Here is a 23,185-nt window from a genome sequence, read left to right on the forward strand (position 1 = left end):
CAAATTAAAACCACCATGTGATAAATGTTCATTCACTGAAATACCTAAGAAACAAACAAAGAAACAAACAAATAACATCATGAAATTTTGGTGAAAATGTAGAGAAACTGGAACTCTCCTATATTTCTGCTAAGAGAGCGCCGTGGTCCAAGCATTTTGAAAGAAAGGGTTAGCAATTTCTTACATAGTAAAACCTATACCTCTCATATGACTCAGTAATTGCACTCCTTGGTTTTTACCCAAGAAAAGAGTAAACATATTCATGCAAAGACTTGGACACAAATGTTGAAAGCAGTTTTATTTATGATAATCATGACTGAAAACAACCTGTATGTTCATTAATAGGTGAATGGATAGACGATAGAGTACTAATCAGCAATAAAAAGGAATGAACTATTGAAATAAGCAACAGTAGAAGGAATCTCAAAATTATAATGTACAAAAAATCACGCACAAAGAATAGTTCAAAAACATGTATACAAGGTGTGGCAAAAGTAGGTTTACAGTTGTTCATGTGGAAAATAATACAATAATCAAAGAATAATGATATAAGAATAAATTGTTTCACCAACTCACAAGAGTAAGTCTACTCTTGCTGCCCCCTACACCCTAAAAATGGTTTGGCGAGTGAAGACTTTTAAGATGATGCTACATATTCTATGGTCACCTATATTGCCATGTTGACTCCTGTGGACTTTACTCTGAGGCCTTTGGAAAAGTGTCGGTGGGTTCTAGTTTGAGACTAAGACGATTTGATGTGTGCTCAGAAATCTCTCTGCTGTCAGCTGTTGAAAGGAATTTATTGGGTCAAAACTGCAAGCTGACAGTGTGGGTGTAAGTCCAGGCAGCTCTCCAGGCCTACATAACAGTGACTTCAAACTATGACAGTAAGTAGAGTAGGAAGGACAGAAGGAAGATTTCATAAAGATTTTTTAGGTGACTTGTGTTTATCTCAAATACTTTATTTGAAAAAAGAGGATGCTGATATTATAAAGGTTCCTTGGCGTTGGTGATGACCAAGTGTCAATGTATAAACTGTTTCTCAGAAAGTACCCAGACCTCTTACTGGTATTGTTTTTTTTACATTTCAGTGTTGTAGAAAATTTACATACCAAAATTGAAAGATTCAGACTTTCATAGAAGAAAAATCCAGACGCTGAAACGTAAGTATTTTAGTTTTTTTATACCCAATGTTTCAATTTCATATTTTTATTTAATGTTAAATTCAAAGTTTCCATGGATGCTTCCTAAATTTTAGGAGAAAAATCATGAATCATTGGGTACATTGCCTCTGAAAAATAATGTTGCTTTGTTGTACAAGAAATGTTTTAATGTGGTCTTCTCAGTGTTGGAGGAATATATCTCTTCAAATGCAGTCCTGAGTCTACCCAATTTTGTATTTTAGGTTTTTTTGCATTGAAATGTCCCATTATATTTTACATTTTTGTTTCAGATTTTCTTTTACTTCAATATTGTTATTTCCCACATATTTCCAAAGTTTATAAACTTGAGAATTCATAATCTGTTCTTCAATACCAACTGAGCAAACATGCTTTTGCCAATTATGGAATTATTGTTAGTTGAATATAAGATGGACATATTGCTTTCTTAGCATTTTTTTCTTAGATAGGAATTTCAATGTTAATTTTAAATTGAATTTATTGGGGGGACATTCGTTAATAAAATTATATAAATATCAAGTGTACAATTCTGTAATACATCATCTATACATTGTATTAGGTATTCACCAAAGTCAAGTCTCCTCCCATCACCATTTATTCCTTTTTATCCTGTTCTACCTCTCCCCACCCCATTTCCTTCTGACAATCACCGTATTGTAATAAGTATTTTTTTGCTTAATCCCTTCACCTTTTTTTCACCCAGTTCCTCAACCTTTTCTATAACTGCTGTCAGTCTGTTCTCTTTAAGACTCTATTTCTATTTTGTTTTTTTTAGTTTATTTTCTTCATTAGATTCCACATGTAAGTGAAATCATATGGTAGTCTTTCTCTAAATGGCTGGACCTGGAGAATATTATGCTAAGAAAATTCAGTGTTTTATTTTAGCTAATTTATTTAACTAGATTTAAAGATGATTTAGAAATAACCTGTTGACTTTCCAGGGATTCAATAATAATCTATTTCTCAATATGTACATTTTAGTATGGACAATTCTCTATGCCAATACTTTAAAATGTAGATCAAATACTTTTTGCCTTACATTTTCCAAAGTATATACTGAATTATTTCTCATTTTCCTTTTGATTACACATAATTCATTTATGCCTTTGATACAAAACTAATTCACCAATTATTTTGTTTGCTACTCCAACAAATTGCTGGAGATCTATTTGTTAGGCACTGAAATAGGCATTTGATGTATAGTGCCGAGTAAAATAATGCTTCTGCTTTCAGACAGCTTACACTTACCTGTCGCATTACTGATATCTGTCACTGTTTCAGCAAATATTGATTTACTTTTTTGATTGGACTTGAAAGAAATTTCCATCTGCGAATTTGCGAGAGCAAAGTAATCATTGGAGGGTTTACATCCTATATAACAGAGCCTCAGTTTCCCGTTAGCTACGAGAAGGGGACCTACTGGCAACAATGCTCATGGTCCAAACCTCTAGGTATATAACTCAATTCCATTTATGTTTAGCAAAGAAGAATAATACCCTGGAGGAGATCTAACTGCCCTTCACTCCAAACTGGAAGTCTGTCTCTGATTGCCTTCACTTTATGTCTAGTGGTTGACCCAGCTTTGTGTTTAACTCTGACTTCCTCATGAGCTCTTCAACCCCCTGACTCCTTCCTTCATGGCAATACTGCGATTCCTCCCCAAGTCCCTGACATTTCCAGTGACGGTCACTGTATTTATTCAGTGCCAATAACTGAGGAATAAATTCTTACATGTTGGGTAGGATCTTCACTATTGTTTTGCAAATTAGCTGACTAAAACAAAATAGTGATAATGTGTTATTATGGTTAAGGTTAATAAGCTGCTGATTACCTCTAGAGGATACAATTGCAGACACATTATTTAAAAGGCCTATTTTTGTTGAACTAATTGAGGAAAAGCTAAACATGAGTTATGTGTTAACATGAGCATGAGATTTTGAGGCAGATAAAGCTAATTCAATTTCTTTTTCTCTCCTCTCTGCTTCCTCCCTAATGTCAGTTTTTATCTTGAGAGCTGGTCCCTGTGTTGCTATTATCCATGGAATATTCAGCAAGTTATTTTACGTCTTTGAACCTCAGGCAACCTAGTCACACAGTTGGATAGGGTCCACCTTATCACTGACCATAAGAGAGAGAGTTATTTAAAAGGCTTGTTCTCCATCTGGAATCACATGTGATAACCTTGGATACTTTCTCATGTACCATTTACAAAGGGTAATTTTAACTGCTTTTCACTAAAAACAAGGTTTATTAGTCTTAACCAAAATGATATCGTTGCCACCAAAATGCTGGTCCATGTGATTTAATCAAAGCATTCCTTGCAAGGTGTTGACTTCCTTGGAAGACCTATTTCTATGTCACACAGCCAGTCACTTATTTATCCTTAGGAATACAACACCATAATACATAGAGATGTGATCTCTACCAGGTGAAGAACACATTTTTCAGTTTCCCTCCAAAGTAATAACTTCGAATACTTTATAAATCCCATTATGTAGATACTGAAAAACTGACTGGACATATCCCTGTTCAAAATTGCCAGTAAAAAGAGATGTCTAATGAGTCAGAGATTGATGTAACTGTCAATTTGGGCTCCCCAAGGAGTGGGAAGATTCAGTAACCTAGGGAGATACTGGGATAAAATTTTACAACAAACTACTTGAGTTTCTTTCTTTTTTCCTGAGAGCAGATCATTTCTCCCGTGTAATAGATGTTGTTGAATGTCTGTAGAATGTGTTGTAGAATGTCTGTTGAATGTCTGTAGAAGCATCCCATGGCATGCTTCTCCAGGAGGTTTCCACAGGAAGAGAGAGAATGAACACTCCAGAATATTTTACAGCATTTTCTAAATAAATACAGTGATGGTATTCATTCAATAATCACATAATTCTGATAAGCATCTATGACATCAGTAGTTATGATCTTTATTGAAATCCTTATAAAAATAAATGATGACTTCATGGCCCACATTTTTCTAGCTGACCTGTAGCTCCTGATACAGCTGACATATTTTCATTTGCACAGTTTTACTGTTTAAAACAACAGTGGCAACATCTGGTTTAAGGCTTGACCTGGCTGATACACTCTGCAGAAAGATATAGGGATAATAAGATTTAGACAGTAATTTCAGCATAATAATCACCAATTTTGAAATCCTTGGGGGACTTCTCAATAGTATAATTTCCTCTTAGATTTATTATAGCACCATGTGCCCCTCTTTTTTAGTGTATGTGTTTAATTACAGAAATAATTGGTTAATGTCTATTTTGTTAACTAATTTTTTATTCCCCAAAGTTAAAGACCATTGTCTAGAAATACTTTTGACTTCCCAAATCCTAGCACAATGTATGGCATATGGTAGGCTTAACATATATTTGTGTAGAATGAACCAGGAAGAGGGAACACATATAGTGGACTAACAGATAGTCAAATGATAATTAATGCCAAAAAAAGAAAGTCAAGTGATATTTCCATACCCTGGATCCTGAGCCACTTGTGTTTAATAGTCACTGCAATAACTAAAAACATAAGGAAATAAACTTTAATTCACATTCTAGCTACAATTTGAAGGCAGTAAATACATTCTGTTAATGCACTTTAAAAAATTTCAAGCATAATTTCATGTGGATTTTGTTTTTCTTTTTCTAGTTCATGTGTAAATCACTTCAAATATTAGCTCCAGATGGTGTAGTCTCAAAGGTTTCATATTTACACACAGTTCAATATTCTTTTCCAAGTTAAATGTGAAATCAGCATTTCATACAAAAAAAACAGTTATGAAACTGAACAAAGGTATGACAGTCCTCAAACCTAGAGACTACTACGGACTTCTTTGGTTCCTTCAGGATGCAAACGGTCCCCTAATCCATGACTTTCTCATCAGTCCAATGAAAGTGTTCAGGTATTCCTTTCTGGCTCCTCTCCTCTCCCTCCCCATCACAAATCAAACTACATAATAGGTTAATTGGGAAACATTCTCTTATTCTAATTATTTATTCACCACATCCACTCTCACCTATACACATATTCTAAGAGGGAGAAAAGAGAGGAAAAGGTACAATGAGTTTTGACATGCAATTAGCAGTAATTGAAAAGTATTTCATTTCTCTCTGAATGAAAACTCGTTGCTTTTTCTTTGTATACTGAAAAATATTCTCATGGCGATGACTATCTGTGAGAGTGAGCAGCGCCCAGTGCTCACAACATCAGTTACTGCCCAGTGTCCCTAACAACATCAGTTAGTCTGCAGTGTACTAACACCAAAGAAGTTTGCTGTTGGATCAAGTGCAGTAGCTGTTTGCTTTGCCAGATCTTCTTGTGTGCAGCTCTGCTTCTTTAGGAAGTTCACAGATTTTGCTAAAAAAATTGTTGCCAATTCCTTTCAACCTGATGCCAGCTTCTTTCACTACTGCTCTCTGTCTGTCGATGCAGATTATCCTTACACTGCATGATTGGAAGCTGAATTGCAAAACATTCTTGTGGGGCTATATTTCACATTTGCTAGTAACTGTCATTACTATTATGTGAGGATTCTCAGCTCCAAATTCTGGTTTTTATATGAAATGTTGCTGTTACCTTCAATTCAAATGGTTTATTGGCATATTTCATAGGTTTTCCCATTACTCTTATGTTTTTAACTTTTTATTTCCATTTTTATGCTTCATTGTTGTTTCTTCTCTGTTCCCTCTATTTTAGTTTAAATTGAAAGAAACAGAGTCATTTTCTTCAAATAATGGAGAAACTTTATTAACACAAGATAAGAAAATCTGATATATTAAAGCTATAAAAAGAGTGTCAAGGTAAAAAAACATCCAAGCTATAGAGAATTTTTATGTGTGTATTTGAACCAAACTGATAACAGTGCTAGGAAGCAAAATGTCAAATGTTCGAGAGAATGACAGTTATTTAGCTTCTTTTATTCATGTGGAATTAAGGAGAGAATGTATGGAAGACTCCATGAAGGTGAGAGAAAGCAAATATTACAGAATAGTTGACAAGATTCTGTGCCCCCCTTGCTGCCTCCAAGGGGTCTGGAAAAGAGAGGTACTCTGGCATTTCAAAGGTGCGTTAGCCTAGATGCACAAGAGCAATGTACAGGGCTTTGCTAAAAACCTTCTACTAAAGAGGTTATAGGTCTGGGGCATGACTACTCACCCAGACCTGCTCCCGTTAGGACTGTGGGAGCAGATCACCCTGTGAGGTGACTTCCTGTGAGATTTATTACAGCGCCCCTTTATCCTTCGCAACAGGGTCCCTGCAGAGGGTCATTCCACACAGGTCAATCCTCAGAGTTCAGAATTGTGTGACTTTTCACTTTAGAGTTCCAATACCTATATAGTTAAATAAAATAATTTTTCACCTTTACCTTATATCTCCATAATAATCTCTTTATGTGTCAGTTTTTCTATTTCTACTTATCTTTTTACTTCCTGTGGGACTGACACCTTTTACTCTTAAAATAGGGATTTCGATTGACTCAACTAATTATTACTTGATCTGTGGATTGGCATTTTTTGGTCACAAATCATCATCCCTCAGCCCAAGTGCATAGGAAGGTCAGGGTCACATGTTTTTTTAGGTTGATTTCTCAGAGAGAATTGTAAAAATGGCTGTTTTCCCTGTTTCTCTTAGAATGAACTTTGGTATGATTGACAGATCTAGTACAATGGCGTTTTGACTCCTAGCATTGAACCCTGATATCCATGTATGCAATTGCCATCTGAAATAATCCAATTAACAAATGAAAACCCACAAATGTGAATATTCTGATTTGTTAAAGTTATAGGTTCAGTGGCTCTGACCCAAACTATTAGTGGCTTTAAAAAGTCGAAAGTTTACATCCCACTTAGGTAAACCTAATTTGCTACTGTTTCTCTTCTTGTATGTTCTTCCTTCATTTTCTCTTTTCTTTTATTGTACAGCATGATTGTTATTCATAGCCAATTTTAAGAAAATTCTGTGCTAGAAATATGACATTTAATTAAATCCAGGGATGATGATATTGACAGGGACAGGATTTTACAAAGAAGAAACATGCAGATTCACAACGATTCCCGATGACTGGGGGCCCAATATTATTGTGCTACTTCTATTAAACAGTAACACCATAGTGGGGACTAAGATTGATCAATATTTTCTGAAAAATATATGTTTTGGCTTTTTAAAATATTTATACAGAAACTTGAATGACTACATATGGTTTCTAAAAGTGTTTTTCTTTATGTTTAAAAATCATACTCTATTTGTTGAATTACAAATACCATGATGATTTTGTATTTACTGATTCTCTCTTATGCAAAAGCTGGAAAATAGTATTTTTTTATATCCTCCCACCTCTCATGCACTTTCTAGTTCTTTGTGATATTATGATATTATGGGTTAATAGAAGTATTATAAATGTTACTTTTTATTATGTGCTCTTAAAGATTTATTAAAAAGAAGAGAAGGCTATTGGAAACACAGTAGCCTGTTTAGAATGTATCTTCTGTTCCCATGTCTGATTGCTCATCTCCAATGAATGAGGTAGATCTGGTCAGTTGGGATATGGGATCATCCTGGGAAGTACCAGTGTGAGTACAGGGATTGCGAGACTTTTGTCTTTTAGGGGAAAGTTGAGAAATATGGTTATATAGAATAAGTTTCGTGATAGGACCTAAATATAGTATGAGAAGAGCTAGGTGCTGAAAGATTTGAGGACCATCAAATGTGAATGACCTTCTATCTCTCTCACACACAATGCATACCTTGGATGTATAATGGCTCTCCTTGAAAATGCATAGGCTCTCAAGAACTTAGGAGACTGAACAGGAGCTGGGTTTGTATGCTAAATCTCTCTATTCTGGATACTAGGAGAGCAGAAGAACATAGGGACCAAGCATGTTTTCTCTAGTTAGGGCGGACCGGGGAACAATGAAGATAAGCAGCTGCCAAAGGTACTTATCTTCCACCTCTGTCCAACATTCGAGGGATACCCCATCAAAGATATTCCTAGTTAGCAGAAAAAGGCATGGCAATGACAATATGGGAAGCAAATATAAGATAACTAAGGAGCTTAGTAGCTTGAGAGGAAGCTCATCCACAATAGAGGTTCAACTGGAGGGAAACTTGAACAGGGAATAAATAGACTAAAGCACCAAGGAAAACATAAAGCCACCATTCTGAATCTAAATGCTATAACTGTCGACTTTTTAAAAATTAGTGAATAAATTAAAGGAAAAGATGGCCATTCAAGAAGTCGAGTAAGTGTTGTGAGGAGGTACAAGTAGAAGAAATAGCTGAAAGCCTATATATCATTTAGACATTGGTCTCAATGGAAATAATAAATAGAAAAGTAGGAGGCTTAAGAGAAGTCCAAAAATAACTTGGTGTGTCTGTTTCCTTACCAATAAAATAACAATACTAGTAGCATCTTATATCATTATTAAAAAAATTACATAAAGTATTTATTATTTGTAAAGTGCTTAAAACTGTTCTTAGCATAGAATAAATGCTATATAAGTGTTTGTTCAATACATAAGGAACAAATAATGGCTAAATCCAAACACTGGTTATTTGAAAGGACCAATAAAAGAGACAAACACTTCTTGAGAGTGTTTTTTTTAAAAAGAAAAAGAGAGGAAAAACAAATTTTGGAAGGTACAAGGATTATGCTTGAACATTATTTGCAAACCTATGGCAATTTTACAACCACAATAAATACATTATTTTTCATTTAAGTGTAAATTATCAATATTGACCTGACAAGAAATTAAAAAGCTAAGTTGGATCTATTACCATAATACAGAGTGGGAAAGAGCACCAGTGTCATATAAATTCCTGGTTAAGTTTTACTGAAGCTGAAAGACAGACAATTTCAAAGTTATTGTAATTATTTCAGACAAAAACTGGAAAGCCTTCAAATTTATTTCATAAAAGCAACGTAACTTCAAAATCAGGAACTGATTAAAATAGAATAAAACAGAAAATAAAAGCAATCTCACTTTTGTTTTTATTCTTATTGAACTCCTCAAAGTGAAATGCTATCATTTCCAAATATAATTTATATTAGAATGATAATTAAGATATTTCTATCCTTTTCTTCTCTATGAGCCTTATAACACAGTGTGTTTCACAATTCAGAACATCTCAATTAGCCCTGGCTGGTGTAGCTCAGTGGATTGAGCACAGGCCTGCGAACCAGAGGATCACGTTTTGATTCCCAGTCAGGGCACATGCCTGGGTTGCAGGCCAGTTCCCAGCAGGGGACTCATGAGAGGCAACCATACACTGATATTTCTCTCTCTCTCCTTCCCTTCCCCCTAAAGATAAATAAATAAATAAATAAATAAATAAATAATCTTTAAAAAAAGAACATCTCAATTAAAAAGTTAAATTTAATCAGGTATAATTGATCTGTATCAAGAGTTCATAAGATTTATATTGTAAGAGGAGATTAACACAGTCAAGTTGTCAAAACATACCTTAAAATATTCCAGTGACTAAATCAAGTATCAGGTTTTAGAGTTGAATTACACTGGTTTGAAATAAATTTTTAAAGATCCTATTCAGTGTTGAATAGTGTCCCATTATACAGATGGGTCACCCTTTATATATCCACTTACTGTTTTACAAACTTTGGTGTCCATCTGGCTTTCAACAATTATGGTTATGAATAATTGTCTATATTATTCATAACCATATTAACCAATAACCAATTAACCAGATTCCAGATGGTTAATTCCTCTGGAAGGTTTCATCTTCCAGATGAAACTGGAAGAGTTGGCATTTGTGCTGCCTGTTAATATCAGAACCAGTAAGTAGAGATTGAATCTTTATGGCTGCTTTATTGAGATGCTGACAATCTGAGAAGATGGCAGGTCATGTACCTTAAAAATCATCTTTTAACATCTCAAACTGACCCTTTTAATAAGGAGAATAAAGGGGTAGGTAAGGGATTTGGAATTCAGGTAGAAAGGTTCATGAGATAAAGGCCGCAGTCCAGTGATTTGCCTAGCATTCTTTCATCTGCTGACTGGTGATTCTTTACCTGCATCCCAGTCAGTGGACATTTCTCCCTGGAGCACAATGGCTCAGATACCATTTTGATCACTTGCAGTCCTCCTAGGGTACAAAAACGGAATTGCTTACAGGCCTCCTAGAGTTAAGGTAGGACTGGTCATATATCCAGTTCCTGGAATAACTTCCTATATGTACGGTACTAATCACTAATCTTGTTAACTATAAGCTATAGCTAAAAAATGTTTAAGTCTCAATGTCTCCCCTTATTACCCACTGTTAGTCTTAACTATCCTATTCCTATTTCTGTCAAATTAGTTTCACATGGAGCTAATCATTTTGCTGTTGAGCATGTATCTTAGCATTAGAAAGTCTTGTAGGGGTTTTAGGAATACACTTAATTGCAGATCCACACAAGGGGGCACATTGCATGCAACAACAAGCTCTAATTCTGAAAATGATAAAAAGAATCAAAACAACAAATGCCTCTCTCAGATCAGTAATACTAGGCAGCCGGGAAGTTCCTCCTGCAAAACAAAAGTCACAGATATTTGGAACATATTTTGCTAAATATACCCAAATATTTTCATCTTGTGTGAAAGAAATAAGTTCTCCATAACCTGATTGAACAAAAAGTTATGATAAGAATATTATTTATCTTTCATTTCAAAAGATGACTTTAAGGTCTTGCAGTTTGGTGGTCTATTGTTCTCCCGGTTCTTACTTTACTCTGGTGTGATGAATCCAAAGTTTTATTCCTGCCAATTTTATTGTGGTTGAGGTGGTGAGAAGTATGTCCCAAGGTCCAGTCAACTTTTCTTCTTGTTGGCTTTCTGGGGATCCTGTCCTCTAAGTCTTGAGTAGCACCTTATCTCTAGGCTCAAAGGAATGTAGTGAACCTGTGGGAGAGTAATCTCTAATCCAAGTGAGGTAATTAATTATAGCTAAAGTATGAGCTATATGTTGTACATAGCTCTTCACCTTCACTTTCTGATCTATATACATATCTCCCACCCTAATCATAGCCTGAAATGATCACCCATACACAATCTACTATCAGGTACACTTTGAGAGATAAAAGTTATGTTCATTATTCTAATATTTTCAGGTCTAAATAAGTGTATTTTTGATTCGCACCTGACAAATTCTTTCAAGAAACTCAGAGGGGTCTTCTGCGGGCTTTTGTTATGCTGTCTGTGCCATATTTAGATTCTTCTGCTTCAGGACTTCTTTCTTCAGTCCCTCAAGGATGCATATCTTATAATGCTCTAAGAGAGGAAGGCCATGCTCATTAGGGTTCCAGTTGGACTCTGTAAAAATACTGCCCTAGTAAGGGTGGAAGCCTCATCTGCATTTTCTTCATGCAGTCTTTGAACCTCTTCATTTGCCTTATCCAATACCAACCTCCACTCATCCCCTGTAAGCAAAATATTCAGTAAGGCTTGTATGTCTACCCAGTTGGGATGGCGGATGGCAAAAATTGTTGTAATTAAGTCAGTTATTTTAGTAGGATAATCCCTATAAGAAGGATTTGTGTTTTTTTATAGTTTAACAGATCCAATGTAGAAAATTACTATAATATTCAGTGGGCTGGCCCTCTGGACCTACTTCCACTGGAAATCTTCACAAAGAGTATTTCCCTGGCCTGGTAGGGGCTTGTTCTCCACTAAATTTGGTTCCGTGATGGGTTCTGGACAGAGAGATAAATTCAGGGTCTTCTCCTGCAGCTCCCTCAGTGTAATAAGGAAGAAGATCCCCCAGGGCAGGAGGGGCTCTGGGAACCCTGACCCTGCTTGCAGCAGTAGAAACATCCTTATCTACCTGGCATCTGTCTTCTGAGCATCTGCTCTCTGCCACAGGCAAATTCCCTTTTCTCTGGACCATTAATCTATTTCTTTTTGATCCTGCATCTTTATTATGGAAGGTCATAAAGGTCTGTGGATAAGGTATTCCATTCCCCTGATCTTTGACAAAACAACTTTAATATCAGTATAGTACTATGAGTGATTTAAAGACCTGTTCAGTGGTCAGTGCTCTCCTGAATCTGGATTATACAGAAGCTAAGCAGTGTTACAATAAAAATCATTTTCTTTTTAGTCATAGGTCAACCAATTGGCTAAAATTCACCTCCAAAAGCTGTCTCCAAGAATAGATGCTCTCACCGCCGTTGTTCTACCAGATGGAACTCTGTAATACCACACAAACCAGAAGGCAGCTTAGTTCCTGATGACCATTCTAAATTGTAACCCAGGACTGCAACCCTAAACCAGAAAATGCTGCAATTCAGTCGAAAGTGAAGGCAACAGGAAGTGCTGAGAGTCAGAGAGTCCCCAAGTCAAGTCACTTGGCAGCTGCTAGGCAGTGTCTAAGTCTACACCCCAGGGCTCCCCACCAAATACCCAGATTTACCAGAGAGTTCCAAAGCAATCCTGGAAGGAGTCACTGTAATGGATGGTATAAACCTTCCCAGTGGTTGTTTTGTGAATATTAGTTTTGATTTCTCTAGACTAAATTATTTCAGAGGACAACCTCTATTTCGATGAAAATATTCAAAATGAAATGAAACACAATTCAACCAAAACACTGTGGCCAGTAGTTTTACTTCCTTGACTGACTGGGGTGATTCTAAATCAAGATACTAGAGTTACACCAATGTGAAGTAACTTGCTAAGGTTCTCCAGCTAGTGTGAGATTAAACACTTTGTATCCTTTCTAGTTAACTCATAATCATCATCATAAAAATAGTAATAATAATAGTAACAATGAAATGGCATTATTAAATAGCTAATTTTATTGAGAGAATTCTAACTGCTTCATTTTTTATTTTTTAGAAGTTAAAGGTTCATCTTATATTTTTGCCTTTAAACATTATAATGTGTGGACAAACAGAAATTGCCATATGAAAGGTAATACCATTTTTGAAATTAAATTGAAAATAAAATGTTTGCTTTTGATATAAAAAGAGTATGTGAGAAGAAATAGAACAAAAAAAGACAGACTTTAGATTTTAGCTTAACTAAAACTAGGTAGGATACTCATGATCTACTCTTAGCAAAAGTGATAGAGGAAAAAAAAGAACACAGGAAAAGGTTTCCCCAAAAGTCAAGGGCTAGGCTAAAGAGAAGCAGAAGTGGCAATGTTATCACTGTGGAAGATGAATGTAAGTGGCACTTCTCATTTACTTAGTATTCAGGATTTCAACCTTAATTAGGGTTCCTTTGTCACATCATTCATCAAATATACTTGAAGAAATGGAAATTAACCTCAAAGTTTCTGTTGCCTCAGGCATGCTGTTAATACTTTTACTCATTTCAGTGTATTGTGAAGTACTGTGAGCTGACTTGGAAATGTTTTAGTCAGAGTAAGTAACATCCAAATGAAGAAATCGTACATTAGAAGCAATTCTGGCAGAGATACCCCCAAAGCAACCATTTAAATGGTTACTAACTGGCGTTTTTTTCAGCCAATGCTAACAACAGTAAGTTTTTACTGTTCTTGCCAAAATATTCTGTTCTTGCCACCTGCAGGTTTGCAAAGGTCCTTTTAAAAAATCACTTTAAAAATGGTTCTTGCTTATGATATTCATACATTTACTTTGTCAATAATGTGACTGCATTTCCCAAGAAATGTGTCTATTGTGATTATAATTTACCAAGTCGGATATAGAAAACATAGGATTATTACTTCAATAAGCATGTTGCCGTGTGCAGAGCTATGCCAGCACCATGATAATTATTTTTCAACTTTCTCCAGTCTGGTGGAGCTCCCCCATTCCCCATAGAGGATAACGAGGTTTATTGTGCTATATGTAATGTTGTTACCTTGTCTTTGCCAAATGGGATGCCTTCTTTGATAACTGTGACCAGGAAAAAAACAATTACTCTCTTCACCTGTAACCCTTGGCACACATATATGAATCTTCCATGCACATAATGTATTTATTATAGCATACACATAGCATACACATCTCCATATAGAATATAAACATGAAAAAGGCAGGGCACGTGTTATATATATTTGTACCTCTAAAACTTAAATCTCAACAGGCATTTAATATATTAGTCATCTTTTGATTATACAAATTAATAAGTGAATAAATGAATAAAATTAAACTCAAGTTACAGTTCAAAAGTTATTACATATAATAATGCCATATATGTTTTATTGGGTGATTGTACCAGCAAGTGGTTTTTTAAATCTTTTAAAAGGGATATCGTGTGCAGTATTTTGGTGTTGGTTGGTCTCATCATGAAGTTTCTTGAATCCATACCCCAATAGCATGATTAATGCAATGGCTGCATTAGGATTAAAGACTATGTTTACAAATTTGTTTAAGCAAGTTCTCTTACCAGCTGTGGTGTGTGACCTTGGCCATGTTTTTAAACATTTTCTGTACTTGGTTTCCAAAGTATGCTATATTTCCCAGGGTTATTTATTAGCATTAAATAAGTTAAATAAGTAACATTCTTTAAAAAATTATTAGATACATAAGTAGTCAAAACCCACTAGTTAACTATTAGTAAGATTGTTTGGAATTTTAATAAAGAAAGTGGAGTTTTCCAGGAAGATCCCAATTTTTCACTTATATTTTAAAATAAGAGGTTATATTCTCTTTTTTCTTTGAAGATTTTAGTTATTTTTTTAGAGAAAGGGCAAGGGAGGGAGGAAGAGAGGGAGACAAAATTGATCGGCTCTCACATGCCCCCACCCAGGTAACTGGCTCACAACCCATACAGGTGCCTTGACTGGGAATCAAACCTGCAAATTTTTGGTTCACAGGCTGGCGCTCAACCCACTGATGACACCAGCCAGCTCAAGAGACTGTATCCTCAATGCCTGAATTATGCGAGTTTTTCATATTATTTTAGGTAGTGTTATGAACTCCTTTTCCAGAGCAAATCCTTGCATTTTACTCCAAAATACTAACATAATAATAAAGACAAGGAATTCCATTAATTTTTTGAAGGAGCCTAAGATTCTACACGGTACCTTCTAAATCAGAATAAAAGCTTCCTATATATGAATATCCACTGGGGAAATGCTTTGTGGTATGCATAAACCAGTTTTGAGTGTTGACTTAAGAAACCCTGGTAACACTCCTCTGAGAACCTTCTCCGTTTTATACTTCAGAGCTGTCACTCAGTATTTTTGATCATTAGCCATCTGTGATTATTTTAATTTTTGCCAGCAGGAGAAGGAACTCTTTTCCACCCAGGAGCTCTGCTATTACAATATAATTTATATGTAAAGAGCTCATTTCATCAGTGAGAGAAACTTTTACACAGTTTTTTTAAGGTTTGAAAGAAACTCATGGTATCATGTTTTTTTTGTTTTTTTTTTATTCTCCACCACTGTTTCTCTGTCATACTTCACATTTATCCTAGTATCTTTCCATACAAAAATCCTCAGCACCTACTCAACAATTTTAAGAACAGGATGCCGTTAAGCTGATTTCCATATGTTTTAAGTATAAAATCTCATATTTCTTTTAGCTGCTATTTTAAAATGTAAAACTCCTAGAGAAAAATGCTACTTTACTTTGCAATAATGTTTAGTACTGAAGAGGAAGTCTCTAGTGGAAATTTCCTTAATAGTTTATTAAAATGGCAAGATGACATTTGAGCTATAATTATGTAATAAGAGCAAGTTTTGAAGGAGGTAAAAAAAGAATTTAGAGGTAAAAACGTTGACATTTTCTAAGTAATATTGTGAGTTAGGGTTTAGGGTCATGGAATCATATTCATACCTCATCCACTTCTGACTCCGATTTCAGTTTGACCTTAAGCAAGTCAAAGACTCCCCTCAATCACTTTACCTATAATGTGGGATAATAATGTTTAACTGAATGTGATTATTGAGAAGATTAATGAATTATTGGTTCTAAAATGTAATCCATGTGTCAAAAGTCTCTGCATGGGGAGAAGACCGAATCCCAGGGTCATCACTGCGGAGTGGGTTTGTGAAATGAAGTGAATTACTGACCAACCACACACAGTTTTAGGTCTTGAACTTTATAAAGCAAGTTTCAAATCTCAGGATAGATGCCACTGGAAATTAGTACTTTTCGAGGTCCCACGTCATTTCTTGTAGAATCAGAAAATATATCGTTTCCTTTCCTGGTGAAAGGGCACATTACCTTCTCAGCAAAGTTGACTCCCGAGGAAACTACTAGTGATCCGAGCACACTCCTATATTTTTCTTCTTTCTTTTCCATTTACTTGCTTCTCCCCCATTTTCTAAACCTCATTCTATTTCTTTACTTCTCTTTCTCTGCTTCCTTTGAGAGAATGAACTTGGAGTCTGACTCACATGACTTGAATCGAGGAAGCAGACAATTTCAAGGAGCCAGGAAGAAAAACGAAGCAAAAGCAACAACACAGCACTTCCACTCTGGTCACTTAGATGCCAGGTTTTTTTAAAAAAAATAATTGAAAAGTGGCATCGTGTGTTCATTCAAACAATATTTAATTTTGAACTGATGTCAAGATTAAATGTCAAGATTTCCTTTGTCATTCACTTGTTTTTAGCTGGAACTGGGAGATGCGGGACAGAGAGGCTGGTGCGTAACACGTGCGCACGACGCACAAGGTGTGGGGACAGTCACTTCCTGAAACAGTGATCGGCTTGGTGAGGAAGCAGCAGTGTCTTCTGAGAAATAGCAGGGAAGGTAGCCAAGTACTCAAATAACCCTGAGTCACTAGGTCTGGTCCCACTGAAAACTAGCGTCATCTGTATCCAATTTAACATCTGAACTTAATATTCTTGGCTCTAATCAACCCAGAGCATCTCCCCATAGAAGCCTTGGGATTAATCATGATATCCAGAAATGTCAAGAGTAATGACAAATAATTGCTACATATACCTTCATACAACTTGCCTTTTTGAGGTGGTTTCTTAATTTTGAAAAGCTCCAAAACATGGAGGTTTGTAAGGCAGCAGAATCTATTTCTGTGACAGCATCCTTGTATGGACAATTTTGACCCAATAGAAAAACTAAAAGGGGCACTTCGGATTAAAAACAAACTATAGTAAACAATTAAACAAACAAGCAAAATGTAACTAAAGACACTGAAACAGAGAACAGGCTGACAGTGACCAGAGGGGAGAGGGGAGGGAATTTCAGGGGAAAAAGAGGTAGGGTTTACAGGAACAAGTATAAAGGACACATGGACAAGAACAGGGGGGAGGAGTGGAAATTGGGGAGGGAGGTGGGGAGAGCTGGGGTGGGGGGAAAGGCAGAAAACTGTACTTGAACCACAATTAAAATAAAATTAAAAAATAAATTTTAAAAAAGAAAAAAAAACTATAGTTTACACACTGTAGCTGCTGAAAGATTAAGATAGTTTTGCTCATTGTAACATGAGTTTTCATGACCTTGTCTGAGGTCATGCAAAAACTGTGTGACTCTCATATATTCTAGCCCAGGACATAATGTGAAACATCCCTGTCCCATTACAACTTGGGTTTATATGGCCTGGAAAGCAAACCCACCTACTACTGCTCAGAATCATAAGAACAACTCAGTTGGGTCTGCTTTCCTAGCCAGGGTGAGAGACAATCAGATCAAATAACAAATAACTGTAATTAAGCTTTGGGAAATTTAAAAAACAAATGAGTTAATGATTTTATTTCTATGCAAATAACAAATCGTTGGGACAGATCAAATGCATCTTTTACTTCCATATTGCCAAACTTTGATTTGATTGATTCTATATTTATCCCCATGTGGCAGCTGGAGCACTCACTTTAGAGGAAAACTTTCCTAATTCCAGTCTATCAAGGAAAATCTGCAAGTTAAAACTCACTTTTATCAGCAGGTATTCGGAGAATGGCAGGTGGCAAATAAAGCTTTTAGTGGATTATCCTAATTGCATTTTCTTCTACCTTCATAACTTAAAAAGTTGTGAGAAAAGGGAGAGGGCAATTTTCTATGGTATTGAAAGTTGTGTTTACATCTTTCTCTAGTAAAACCTGTGTTTGAAGTTTTCACAGACTTTAAGTGTGAAGCTAGTTTGGGTACCTATACCTTGCACAGTGGAGGTATAGAAAAAGGAACTAAGAATAATTGGATATATTAGATATATTAAAGCACTGATTAATATTATTCCAGATTATTTTATGCCTTTTTCTACTTTTATGATTTTATTTACTGATTTATTACTTTGTACTGCAGACAGAAAAGCAAGATAACATAATAAAACAAAATTAAGTTAAATAATAAAAATGAAGATGAAACAACAATAAGAAGTCTAAACTTTGGTATTAAATCTTCTCTTTAAAACAAAATATGTATCCTTACAAATCAAACTCTTCTAAATCTCAGTTTAAACTGTTACTCTGGGTTTTATGGAATCTATCTGAAATGAATTATCACAGATACATACTGGTTGATGAACATCTGAGTGTTTCTGAGAATGCAGTTTCAAAACAAGAAAATACTAAAAATTTTTAAACAATTAAAAAAATTTTAAGACAAGTGAAGCAAAGAAACTTGGTTCCATCTAGATGTCGGATTTTATCATGATCCTTAAAGTCTTATCTTTAATAAGATCCAGCAAATGTAGATCTTATTAAGGTTTCTGAAGCAAATATGTACATGTGATATATTCGGAAATATGGAAACACCACTATTAGGACAGGAGAAACAAATTAATAAAGTTAATGATTATTTTTTAATTTAGTAATTTGAGGCTAAGGCAGGGCTTCAAACCTGTATGATTTTGTGAACCCATGTCACCCTGATAGACTCAATTAAACAAAATACTGTAAACTAGATATCTTTTCACACTCTAAATTTAAGAAGCCAGAAATACAGTGGTAGTTTATACATGGTGAACCACATGGGCATGGAGAAGTTGAAATGAAAAGACTGACAAGAAGAGAAATAAAGCATTATCTGTGGCCTTGAAAATAGAGATTCAACACCTATTTAGTAAAATTGTTTGGTTAGGAGATCGGACCACACTTCATTAGCAGGATAATAAATTTTGTATCGAGCAAAGACAGAATGAGTTGCCTAAATATTATAACAACCTTAGTTTCTTCAGAAGCCAAATTTTATGTATGAACCAAAATTCTGTTGCTTAGTTTCAGGGGAGGGGAAGGGAAAACAATACAGGTGGTTGTTATTTCCATGCACATGATTTAAAAGATTGGTTTGATTTATGCCCATTCAAACGGACAAGCAATTACTTGAGGAGCACATTTTAAACCAGTATTCAGAAATATGCCGCTCAGAGGCCACTGCTTTCTTCTGAACTCAGAAGACAAACCCTGCCTGTAAATAAAGGCCCCTGAAGGGGGATCTGAAAGTGTTGGAAAACCACAAATGGAAACTAACGGCTGCTGCATATAGGAAGAGCTGCCACAGCAGGATGAAGCGCTGATAGAGAAATAAACTAAAGGAAATGTAGAAAATGGGAATAGTCAGCAGGTACAAAGGACCATATCCCTTCTCCCTGCGCTCGGTACCCAGGCTCTTTCTAGCACTCTGCATTGGCAGAGCCAAGCGAGGAGTCAGGTGCGCCAGGGGAAACGTGGTTTTCAGAGTTCGTCCTCCAGGAGCACACAGCCAAGTGTGGAAGGGTGAGTTTGGAGCTGGCAAATCATAACTTAATAAGTGAATATCTGCCAAAGATATAACTGTCTTCATACAAAGCCTGGAATTTTGACAGGTTTCTTTCAACTGATAATATCACAATGATGTAAGCATAATGTGCAAAAATCAACAGCATTCCGTGCCATAAGTGATATCCAACTAGAAGACAGAAGAAGTCAAGTCGTTTAATAAATGACTATGGACATAATCATAACAGTAATACATAATATAGAATATAAAATAATGGCATACAACACATAGTAGTTATAATATATATTACACATTTATATTTAATATACAATATATTACACACATATATGTAATATATAACCATTTATGTCTATATAAAGAGATATCAATATCATTTTTACATATTCTATGGTAGGAACTATATGTAATTAGAGCCCTATTAAAGGATGTAACTTAAACCTAAAATAGCAGGTCAAAAATTTACTAGCCTAAGAAAAATTTTGTAATTTTGAAGAAAGAAAACAAGATAGAAAAACTTACTCTTCCAAATATCAAAATATGTTTTAAGGCAGAATGATTAAGACATTGTGATATCAACATATGGGTAGACGAATAGACCAGAAATGAAATCTATAGTCAGTCCCATGCATATTTGGAAACTGGATCAAAGTCAGAGGCAGTGTTACAAGTGAATCAGGAAAAACCTACTGGATAGTAAATTCCATTAGGACACGTGGTTGTTCCTATGGAAAAAACCATTGAAATTGGATCACTATTTTATAGCATATACAGTGACTAATTTTAGGTGAAAATAAAAATGCTTTAATCTTTAAGAAGAAAATATAAAATATTTCCAGTGGCATCATATGAAGGGAAAACATAAATATATTTGATTATTTTGAAGTTGCAATTACCACAAATTACCATTAAAAAGAATTTTAGAAAATATTTACAAAACATATAATGGTAAAATGATTAATATCTTAAATATAAAAGAACCACAAAAGAAACTAATCATCCAATAGATAAGTGATTAAAATATACTAACAATAAATTCACAGAGGAAGAAATAAATCTCTAGTAAGCCTACGGAAAGATATTCAATAATTGAAATATAACCTTAAAAAATACAGTATTATATGTTGTTGAGCATGTAGGGTAATAAAAACTCTTATACACTCATAGTGAGTTAATGAATTGGTATATCAATTTTAAAGTAACTTTTAAACAAAAAATCAAATTCAAGATATTCATACCCCACACTCAGAATTTCCACTTTCAAGCATATAAGCTAGATAAAATCTTGCAAATGAGAACAAGGTGACATAATAAAATATTTTTTCCATACTGTTTCTTATCAAATATGTGTAAACAACTTAAATAAATATTTATCAATAGGAGGATGGGTAACTTCCCCTCTTCCTATTAAAAGCAGTAGGTCAGCTTAGATCAGCATGAATAAACCTTACCCGTTGTGTATATTGAATTAAAAGTGCAGAATGACAACATAGAATTGTATATTTTTTGAAATATACTTATGTATAAAATGTTTTTTAAAAATCATCAGATAAAGACAGATTCAGAAAAGTCATTACCTCCCAGGGAATAGGATTGTGGAGGAAAATATTGGCCTCAATTTAATCTGTAAAATGCATATCTTTAGTAAATAAAAACTCTGAAATGATATTTTCCAGTCATGCTGCGGGAGACCTCCTGTACTCTGAGTCCCCATACATAGTGATTTTTCATTAATTGAGGGAGAAAAACTATATTTTGAATGCTTGAAATCTGGTGAAAGTATTAGGGTTATAAGAAAACCTTCAGAAGAAAAACAGAAAGAAAAATTATGTAATACTCCATGTGATTCATTTGTCTTCATTCTACACTGTTTCTAAAGCACAGGTTTCCATGAGCCCTAGCTCCAGTGTTTTTAAGCAACCATCACAAAAGCCTGTATACTTTTGGGAGGTGTGGGTGAAAGCAAAGGAAAGTATGGTACCTAATGAAGGCCTCAAACTAAGCAAGCTGTGTAGCAAATGAACACTAAATGTTAATGAATGAGTGATATATTGCCTCCAGACTTTTCTGTTTATATTATTTGATAAAGTTAATTAAAAGTAGCTATAATATGATAATGAATTTCAAAAAAGAACACTGTGATATTTCTTGGAAACATTACTTTTTATTTATTTTTTTAAACAAACACTGCTTTTGATAGACAGTCAAGCATCTTTCTGAAACGAAAGAGATTATTTCTTCATATGCAAACCTAAGGGGAATTTGGAATAATTTTCTTGCTCTGTAGGAGGATGTTCCTTTGAGAAAGCATTTTTAATAGAGGAAATATGTTGATTTCAGTAATCACAGATGTTTATTCCAGTCTATTTATATTTGATTCTACATTTTTATAATATATAAATAAATTTCATAAAATTTGGTGCTAATGAGAGTATGTGATGCTGGTAATCTTGACTACAGTTAGAAAGTGTGCATATAGATATTCTCTAGATGGTTCACACATTTATATCCATACATCTTCATCCCAAACCTGAAGCACCCCTGCTAGTCAATCTCTGGTGTCCAGTGTGCAGAGACTGCAACCTTACTAAAATTGTATAGTATGCTGGGAAGAAAGACAAATTTTTATCAAGGGATAGGAGTAGCTTGAGATAGCTGTGATTAAAACCTATTACAGAATTGTTTTCTTTCTTTAAGAAGGTAAAATGTGTCAGTAGTAAGCAATGGTTGCATTTCAATATTGATCTGCATCAGATTTATAACAGATAGTATTGCAGATTAGTGGGGAAATGATAGTATTTTTCAGTATAGGTTACTTTGGATATTCATATGGAAAATAAAAAACATGCTATTTATTGTCTTCATATCATAGAAAGTTAATTCTAGTAACTTCATGATAGAGTGAAGGAATAGGAAACCTCTTGAAGAGATAAAAATCTTCACAAGTTTTTGTAATGTTCAAAACCTAACTTCAAAATACTAAATCTAATGATTATAAATTATTTTATTAACATCAGGAATTATTATTCACGAGACACCATTAAAACAATGAAAAGGCAAATAGCAAACAGAGTTATCATATTCTCAAAACATATACCTAAAAAAGGGTTCCTACCAAAAATATATAAAGATCATCTACATATTAATAAGAAAAAGAGATTAGTCAATAGAAAAATGGCAAAGAACTTAATCAAGCACTTCATAAAATGGGACCCCAATATGAACAATAAACATATGAAGAAGGAGACATGACTTTGGGTAGTACACACAATACAATATACAGATGATGTATTATAGAATTATATACTTGAAACCTATATGAGTATTTTAATTTTTGTAACTTTTCCCATTACCATTTATCCCCTTAATACCTCCCCCTCCCACAATCACTATACTGTTGTCCATGATCACGAGTCTTTTTTTC

At 34.7% G+C, this 23,185-nt stretch overlaps 1 long non-coding RNA gene across 1 annotated transcript; it reads left to right on the plus strand.

The window, feature by feature from the left end:
• The first annotated feature begins 893 nt into the window (after positions 1 to 893).
• Positions 894 to 16,608, plus strand: LOC128625816 (uncharacterized). The gene is made up of 3 exons (XR_008389644.1): positions 894 to 936; positions 1,092 to 1,163; positions 16,462 to 16,608. It is a non-coding gene; the product is annotated as an uncharacterized LOC128625816 (long non-coding RNA).
• The last annotated feature ends 6,577 nt before the right edge of the window (positions 16,609 to 23,185 follow it).

Source organism: Artibeus jamaicensis, unplaced genomic scaffold (genome assembly GCF_021234435.1).
Source record: "Artibeus jamaicensis isolate MK-2021 breed Jamaican fruit bat unplaced genomic scaffold, CSHL_Jam_final contig_923, whole genome shotgun sequence".
Taxonomy (NCBI): domain Eukaryota; kingdom Metazoa; phylum Chordata; class Mammalia; order Chiroptera; family Phyllostomidae; genus Artibeus; species Artibeus jamaicensis.